This window comes from Oculina patagonica, chromosome 8 (genome assembly GCF_052425735.1).
Source record: "Oculina patagonica isolate OP01 chromosome 8, crgOcupat, whole genome shotgun sequence".
NCBI lineage: Eukaryota > Metazoa > Cnidaria > Anthozoa > Scleractinia > Oculinidae > Oculina > Oculina patagonica.
The window spans coordinates 8,633,141-8,642,436 of NC_135765.1; positions in this window are offsets into that span (position 1 = coordinate 8,633,141).

Below are 9,296 nucleotides of genomic sequence, written 5' to 3' on the forward strand. Positions count from 1 at the left end.
CGATAACATTTGTAAACACCAATCGGGTTTTCGTGCCATTCACTCAACTGTAAAGGCTCTCCTCGAGGCCACAGACACTTGGGCATATAATATCGATCACGGCAAAATTAATGCTGTTGTTTTCCTAGATCTAAAAAAGGCCTTCGACACAGTTGACCATGAGATCCTTTTGTCTAAATTAGGTCATTACGGTATATATGGTAATTCACACCAATGGTTTAGGTCACATTTAGAAAACCGCACACAAATGTGCTCTATTAATGGTTCGCTCTCCAGTAGTTGTTCATTATGTTGTGGTGTCCCCTAGGGATTGATTTTAGGGCCACTACTATTTCTATTATATATAAACGATCTTCCGAATTGTCTCTCAAATTGTGAGCCAAGGATGTACGCAGATGACACCCATCTTACATACGCGAGTGACAACACAGACAATGTTCAGTTACGCCTAAACCAAGATCTAGAAAACGTTCACAACTGGCTGAGAGCAAACAAACTTACTCTAAATATGACTAAAACCGAGTTTATACTTATTGGATCTAGGCAGAGGCTTAGTAATCTTACAGGTTCCCCGAAAGTTGCAATAAATGATTTTCAAGTTAGCCAGGTCAAGTCTGCAAAATCACTTGGAGTGATCATCGACGACAGACTTGATTGGAGTAGTCATATCGAGAAATTAACAAAGAAAATTGCTTCTGGGATTGGGACCTTAAAACGAGTAAGGCACCTGATCCCTCAAGCAACTTTACACCTAATATACAGATCTTTAATACCGCATTTCGACTACTGCAGTACTGTTTGGGGAAACTGTGGGATTACTTTGCAAAACAAGCTACAAAAGCTACAGAATAGAGCAGCCCGTGTTTTGAACTTCTCAAACTATGACGCGCACGCTGGTGATTTATTTGAAATTCTAGGATGGAAAAATCTAGCTCGCCAGCAGCAAATTCAAAGAGCCACGATGGTTTACAGGTCTCTGCACGGGTTGGCTCCAGACTACCTATCGTCTAAATTTGAAAAACGAGAAACCGCGTACAACCTAAGGGACTCTGAAAACAAACTCAATGTTCCATTACCGCGCACTAACTATTACAAAAACAGCTTTACGTACAGTGGCGCCATCTTGTGGAACAGTCTTCCTATTAACGTAAGACAAGCAGAGTCCCTTGGGCAATTTAAAAAACTAATTGAACAAATACTCTAGGGCACGGCATTCGTGGAAAGCAGCTTTTTATATTTGTACATATATTTTTATATTTCCCCTCTTTCTTGTATATATATATTATAATTAGATTGTTGTATTGTAAGCTGATGAATTTGACCGTGTTTAAATAAAGATTATCCATCCATCCATCCGTCACTAACATAAGCCTTTGGAACTTAAACCCAATACAAACATCTAATGAGCATACAAGATAATAAAGCTCACAGTATTGCACAAAAAGAGAACGTTTTATACTGACATGATATAACCATTAATGATCGAAAGTCAAACAGGAAAAATAGTTAGCAAATTTCGAGGTTGATTAAATCTTTTTGGAAGTGAAAGGTCGAAATATCTGCACCCAGGCGTTGAAAAATAAATAGATGTAAAATAACAATAATAAATAATAAAATAAATATATGTTTCTAGTGGTCATGCACTTAGCTTCATATCTCAACGATATAGCTAGTTTACAGGCATGCCACTGAAACAGAGGAAACAAATATTTTTAAATAAACATAACAAGGTTAAAAATCCCAACTGGCAGGAGGCAGACCAGTTGGCTATATACAAAGCGTGGTCGAGGATTTGAACTCGGGACAACCGAGAAACAAATCCAGCTAGTGGCAGGGGCAGGTCTTGAACCGGTGACCTCCAGATTACAACACTAGCGCCCTTAACCACTCGGCCACGCTTGCCTCCACAAGACTTGCCTCCAATAAGACACCAAGAGTAAATAACTGCAGAAAAGAAAATGAAGGAAAAGTATTATTTTATAAAGTGGACATTCATTAATTTTTAAATTTGTACTCAGTCTGTTGCCACAAATAAAAATAATGAGTCAGTCACAGTCAATACAAAGAGCACAAACATGGAAATATTAAAAAAAATTCATTTGTCTTAGGTTGACAAACATGATTAAAATGAACTACATAATTTTCATGTTATTTAATTTTAGCTGCAGGCTATTTAAGTCTCGTGCATTTTTTTTTTTTTTTTGGGGGGGGGGGGGGGCATGTGGTATGATTCGAAACCTTTTTTAATGCCAGCTCTGTAAATTTAAGTTGGAACGTATTTAGATAATTCCCCATTTCCTCGTGGTTTCAAAAACAAATAAAAAATAGAAACAAGTTCAACAGGAATCTGTGTTTATGGGGCTGTTCTTGCAGGCCTCAAGCATTTCTTGAATTCATTTTTGAATGTACGATTCATGTACCCATAAATGAAAGGGTTGACACAACTCGACATGGAAACTAACAGCGTAACATGGCTAAGTCTGTAGCCGAGAAAGTTGCACAGGCCGTTTGCAACTTATTCAAATCTGTTGAAATCTGAACAGATTTGACGACTGAAAGAACATTTGCCACAGGCAAAGCTTGTTTGTATGTTCTAGTTTTAAACCTCTTTACCCCATTGCCTAATGCTATAACGAAATTATAGTTGAAAAATGTAGGAGCTGCTAGTTTTTACAGCAATAACTTAGCTTTGTACGTTATGTTCTCTATAAGGACAGCCAGAATAGATAGCAAAATCTTGGAAATGCGAAAGAGTGGTTATTGAATAATTTGCGCTCGATTTCTGTATACCAATGCAAAATTAATAAATCGCCTTTTTAGTTCAATAAGTGTAACCTTAATTTTGTTCAGTGTATAATTATAAGATATGCCCTTAAAACTGAAAGATAAACCTGCATTGACACAACGACATCTGTGTGTTCAGAGAAGTGACCATATTATCCGAAAGCGAAAAGAAAAATTAAATAAAAACGTTACAAGCTACATAAAATCATTTATTTTTCCAAAATAAATATCCCTTTTCCCTTCTACAATGCGCTCTTAACATAGTCGTGACTTTTTGAGCCAGTATGTCAGGGGCGACACACTCGAAATTAAAAGGGACTATGTCACGCAATTTTACGTAACTTCGGCCATGCAAAAGGGGCATGGATGGGCAAAACTCGAGAATATTAAGACGGAGTGCGTTCGGGTAAACTTGAAAAACGTCGGCCCGACGTTTTTCAAGTTAATCTCAATTTGTATGAAACTGTCATTTACAATGCTCGAAAATCATTTTTGATTGTTATCTAGCGGTGATTTTGCCAATACAAGACTTTTAATTTGCTCTGCCAATTTAAAGTTTAGAACTCTTAATTAACGAAAAAAAATAGACTTACCCAAAAGACCGCGACTTAGCCCCTTAAGAACGCCTTCGCGTTAATATCAACTATACTTGGAAATAGGCCAAAATGAAATTCCTTCAAACTCGGCCTGAATAAAGCCCTAGGGGCACTAGTTACAAAAATATAAGTTTAAGATCAATCGGTTAATAATTGATTTTTTAACAATTTTTTTCTTCCCAAAGGCCGAAACCGGACAAAATCGAACACAAAAGTATGGTAAATTCGAAGGCTTCTACAATCGAAAATAAAGTTTGTCATTAAAAACGAATTTCATATCGTCTTTGTACCTCCATTCTACTATCCTCAAAAATAATTAGATCGCAATTTGATAAGAAGGCAAATATTTTACAAAATTTTGAAAGTCGCTACCTCAAGACAGCTAAAAATAGGCCAAAATTTACCATATTTTCAACTGCTTTAAAAGCCTTCTGGTACATCGCTTTGCCCAAAACGGCTTAATCAGCCTGAAAGAGCATGTTTTTTACTACAAATCTGTGAAATAAAATTTTTGGGTAATTAAAATCGCGAGCGCTGAGGCGGCGAAGTAAATGCAGCTATCTTCCTAAAAACCCGACCTTTGACCTTGCCGCAACGAAACCGCTAATAACGAGTTGTGACAATCTTTTCCTTAGTTTGCGTAGGTTTCTTGTTTTATCGGTTGAAAACACGTATTACGTGATGAATGCAATCTTACTTGATGCATGAAACGCCCAAAAGTCACATATAGACTTCTGTTTGGACAAAATAAAGCACTTCGTTTATAAATACGCATGCCGAAATTTAAACTTGAACGAATTCAATATTGAATTTGGTTTATGCGTTAAACTGCTTAAATCACGACAATACCCACCTGAATATTCATATTCACAGCGGTGCCATATCCCTGGAATAACGTTGAAAGGGAGCTGTATCAAAACTTTGCAATGTTTGCGACTGATACGAATCGAATTAATGTTAAAATTGTCACGCGCTGATTGTTCATGAGAGGTAAACGAATTAGGGTGCGTTTCTTTGGGAAAATCCAAAATTGGATTATTAATCTCAGATCACACGGATACTTTGCTCCCAAAGAAACGAAGAATCCGAAAACGGATTTTTTGCCATGACAATCCCGTAAACACATTTCGCACAGAACATAAAATATCAGCACAAATTTATTTTTCGTCGAATGTATCCTAGCTAAAATAATTTAAGCATACAAAATCTTTTACAAAAACCACACGTCGAAGTAGATCTTCTTTAGTGTTAAGCACAATGTGGCGAGAAAGCATCTGAGAGCGAAGAATGATTGCAAAATGATCAGTGCAAATTTCACTCGTGACAATTTCAAAAGGATACAACTTCCGTAGGCACAAAATGGCTGTTCTAGAAAACCTGCATCCCGTTTAAAATGATACTATATACCTATCTGAAGCTACCGTTTCCTTTTATCGTGAAATATTTTTGTATTTTGATCGAAATAACCGCCTAAAACTTTCCGTATGGCAGTGTTTACAAAGAGCGAACCTGTATTTTCACAGCAAAGACCGCTGGGCCAAGGTACTTTTTTCGAATCCTTTCCCAAAGACTGAAACGCACGGATCATGAATCCTAAAAATCCGGATTCAGATATGATCTGATGTATCCACTCGAAGTGTGGATTCTTCAGATCATTGATCCAAGATTAATCCATTTTCGGATATAGGTAAAGAAACGCAAAATCCGTTTTTGGATCAAGAATCCGGATTTGGATTTTTCCCAAAGAAACGCACCCTTAATGTATTGTTTCCACGGGCAACCCCAAAATAGGCACTTCCGTAACATGAGCGATAAAGTTTTTTTTTTTCATTAAAGGCTGTCTTTAATATAGGATAAGCAATATATTAAACCACACTTACAAATCATTTCCTTTTCAATGAACCAATTTTTATCTTTTGTAAAATAATTTGAAGTTCGTTTACGCTGGAATTTACACAGAATTATTGACAGGTGTCACCAGTTTTCCGATAAATGTTCATTTTAGTATCGAAACTTGCAAGAAAAAGAAATCTTCTTTTAGTTTTCTCATTGAACTGTGATTGCATTTTTGACATAAGAGAAAAAAAGGCGAAAAGTTTAAAGTAAGTAAGTAAGTACGTTTACTCGAAAAAAATTCTTGTGTTCGCTCGTTGAGTGTTTAATATTATGGCTTGCTGTGGATACGCAAAACATGTTGGCGGTGATTGTGGTTCGAGTACAGAACGACAAGCGAACGGTCATGATGAGTGTGTACGACTAGCTGAATGCTGTAAAGATATCAAAGTCCACCTAAAAACTTGCTGTGTTTCTGATTCGTCATTAAATTCAGAGGCAACACTTTTGCTGGCTAGGGCAGGTAAGTGAAACTCAAGTTAATGCAGTTTTTGCATTGTTTACATAATCAAATATATTTTATTTTGTCTCTGGACATTTTGTTTTTATCTTTCCCTGTTAAAGGTATATTTGATGAAGACGAGTCGAATTTAAATCTAACAATTTGCCCAAGACACCGCGACGCATTTGGGCTAAGGTGGCGAAAAAACAGAAAAACCTGCTCAATTCCGACTTCATGGGCAGCGCATAGAAAACCTAATGTAAAGGGGGAGCGAGGGATAACACTTGGGCAGTCCCGTCGCCTTTACAAAGTCACCACAGTCATAATCCCTGTTGGTTCAAGTACGTTTTTAGAACTTCTTGTGAGAAATGTTTCGACCTTCACTTTACCCTCACCCGTTGTTTGATTGAACGCAAATATCCTTTGGTCTCGTCACGCCTTTCTTCCCACATTGGGGAGAAAAGATTGCGTGACGAACCTGAGGATTCAACGAAGGGGCTTTCATTTATTAGTGCTTTGAAGCCAATCTGAAAAATTACTCATAGTGCCTTACAAATAACAGCCACCTACCAATCCCTTTTATTGGTGAGAAAAATGTCACGTCCCCCATTTTATTTATTGTTTTGATGTATTATTTTCCCAATAGTGTGTTGTCATGCCCCCCACCCCCCCCCCCCTCCCCCGTCCCCGGGTTAAGCTTCCCAAAATAACATAAACCCACATATACACACACACACTTTCGCTACTCTCCTCTGTGTACCATTAAAGGGAAGCGTTTTGTTTTTAAATGCTTGAAAAGGTTCTCCGATGTGGGTGGGGCGGGGCGCGATGGATGGAGTGTAATTTTTGTATCTACTCGATTAAGGAAAGTCTATTTTACACTGTATGAAACGTGTGAAATGGGTGGAATTGTAAACGGTGATCAATCAAAGCAATGTACAAAATAAATTAAATATGTTCTTCCTTACAAAAAACACCTTAAAAAAAAAACAACAGAGTGCAGTTATTATAAATATTCAATCGCGATCGCGAGGGGGTTAGTCACAATCAGAGTGAAAGCAATCTTTAGAGTCAGAGTCAGGACATGATTTCCCCTAAGGTTGTCGAACCGTCAGTCACCAACAACAGTGAAAACTGTTCTTCATACGACAGAACTATACTGTCACCCGGACGATCACACGATACGACCTTTCTGATACTCCTGGGTTCAAACCATTTACTAAAAATAAAATCCTTGTATAACATATGGTTCAAGGTCGAATGAATGAGTTTTTATTTTGACAAGACATGTACGACATGCATTCATTGTTTTATTCACGTTCACGATCTTGCATATTACGTATGCTGAATATAATTCCACACGCACTAGCTCACAAATATCTCTTCGCAAGAAAACGAAAGTCCCGAAAGTATGAAAATGTCAGTTGTCCTAAGTTTCAGAAAAAAAAAAATTATTATTTTAAGTGGATAAATAACTATCTCTTCTTCTTGCCCATATATGGTCAAAATGTTAACGATATCTGTCATCCGTACATAACAGATATCCTGCGTTATACGTAGGTTGCGAAGATTATTCCGAAATCTTGTAAAACGCTGCATAATTACAGTTTTTCTTTCTGCAAAATGTGTTTCGTTGACAATTTGTTGAATAATATAAAACAATTATCCTGCTCAATCTTGCGGAATATCGTCTGATTTTAGCCAACTCGGCCTACGGCCTCGTCGGCTAAGTATCAGGCGATGTTCCGCGCGATTTCGCAGGGTAATTGTTAATTAAGTTAACAGAGGGAACGAGCGGAGGAGTAACAAGCCATGATGAAGAGGCCGCTGCCCGGGGAATAGTCGAAATTTCCAATCAGAGGGTGGGCGTTAAAGCAAACAAAAAAAGCTGGGCGATTCAGTGAAGCGCAGAGGAAGTACCTTGACGATAAGTTTAACATCGGCCAGCAAACGGGTCACAAAATGGATCCAGGGTCAGTAGCTTGTGACATGCGCTATGCCAAAACTTCAGAGGGTACCCGCTTTTTACCAGAGATCAATTCCTAACTGCACAACGAGTACAATCTTACTTTTCACGCAACGCAGCCAAGCTACGTCATCAGCACTCAGAGGATGACGGTGTGAGTGATCACGAGGCTGCTCTCGAGCAACAGCAATACTGGGACACTCGTGAACAAGTTCTTCGAGAGGTCCAGCTTCAGCATCCTGTCATTTATGACAACTTTGATCTTTGCGCCATGTATGATGCAAACAGGCTGAATAAGCTCAGTGTTGACATGTTAAAGTATATTTGTGAATACTTTGACGTAAACAAGGAACAACTTGCAGTACGAAGGAAAAAAAAAAAAGTAAAGTCTGTCTCCGAGCCATGAGGCCCATACAGCCGGAGCTTATCCCGGTTTCCGTAGCATTAAGCGACTTGGAGTATTGCTGGATGGGATGCTAGTCCATCGCAGGGTTACCCCCCAGCAGTAAATTCGCCGGTACCCATTTATACACCTGGGTGGAGAGAGGCAATGTGAGAGTAAAGTGTCTTGCCCAAGAACAGGCCTCGAACCCGCGCGCTAGCCATTAGGCCACCGCGCCACCATTAGGCCACCGCGCCTCCCACAGTACGAAACAGTACGAAGGAAGCCGCGATATATTGCGCTAATAGGCAAACTTATAGAGTCATGTTCCTGCCATGAGCAGCAGTAGCAGTTATGCAGAGAAATGAAAGCATCCAAGGGTCCCTTGCTACTACAGTATTTTTTTTCCATCCATACTCCTTCTGGCCTAACAGACTGTAAATAGTTCATGTATTTTGTAGTTTTTTTTCCCGCTCAGATTGAATTGGAGCAGTGTCGCTAGTTTATGTGAAGTGAGCTTTATATAAACAAACATTCTGTGTAAATTCCAGCGTAAACCAATTTCAAATTAATTTACTTTAGATAAAAAAAAGGTCCCTTAAAAAGAAAATAATTTGTAAGTGTGGTTTTATATCGTTTATCCTATAAGACAGCCTATAATGAAAAAAAAAAAACTTTATCGCTCATGTAACGGAAGTGCCTATTTTGGGGTTGCCCGTGGAAACAATACATTCGTTTTCCTCTGATGAACAATCGGCGCGTGACAATTTTAACATTAATTCGATTCGTATCAGTCGCAAACATTGCAAAGTTTTGATTCAGCTCCCTTTCAACGTTATTCCAGGGATATGGCACCGCTGTGAATATGAATATTCAGGTGGGTATTGTCGTGATTTAAGCAGTTTAACGCATAAACCAAATTCAATATTGAATTCGTTCAAGTTTAAATTTCGGCATGCGTATTTATAAACGAAGTGCTTTATTTTGTCCAAACAGAAGTCTATATGTGACTTTTGGGCGTTTCATGCATCAAGTAAGATTGCATTCATCACGTAATACGTGTTTTCAACCGATAAAACAAGAAAACTACGCAAACTAAGGAAAAGATTGCCACAACTCGTTATTAGCGGTTTCGTTGCGGCAAGGTCAAAGGTCGGGTTTTTAGGAAGATAGCTGCATTTACTTCGCCGCCTCAGCGCTCGCGATTTTAATTACCCAAAAATTTTATTTCAC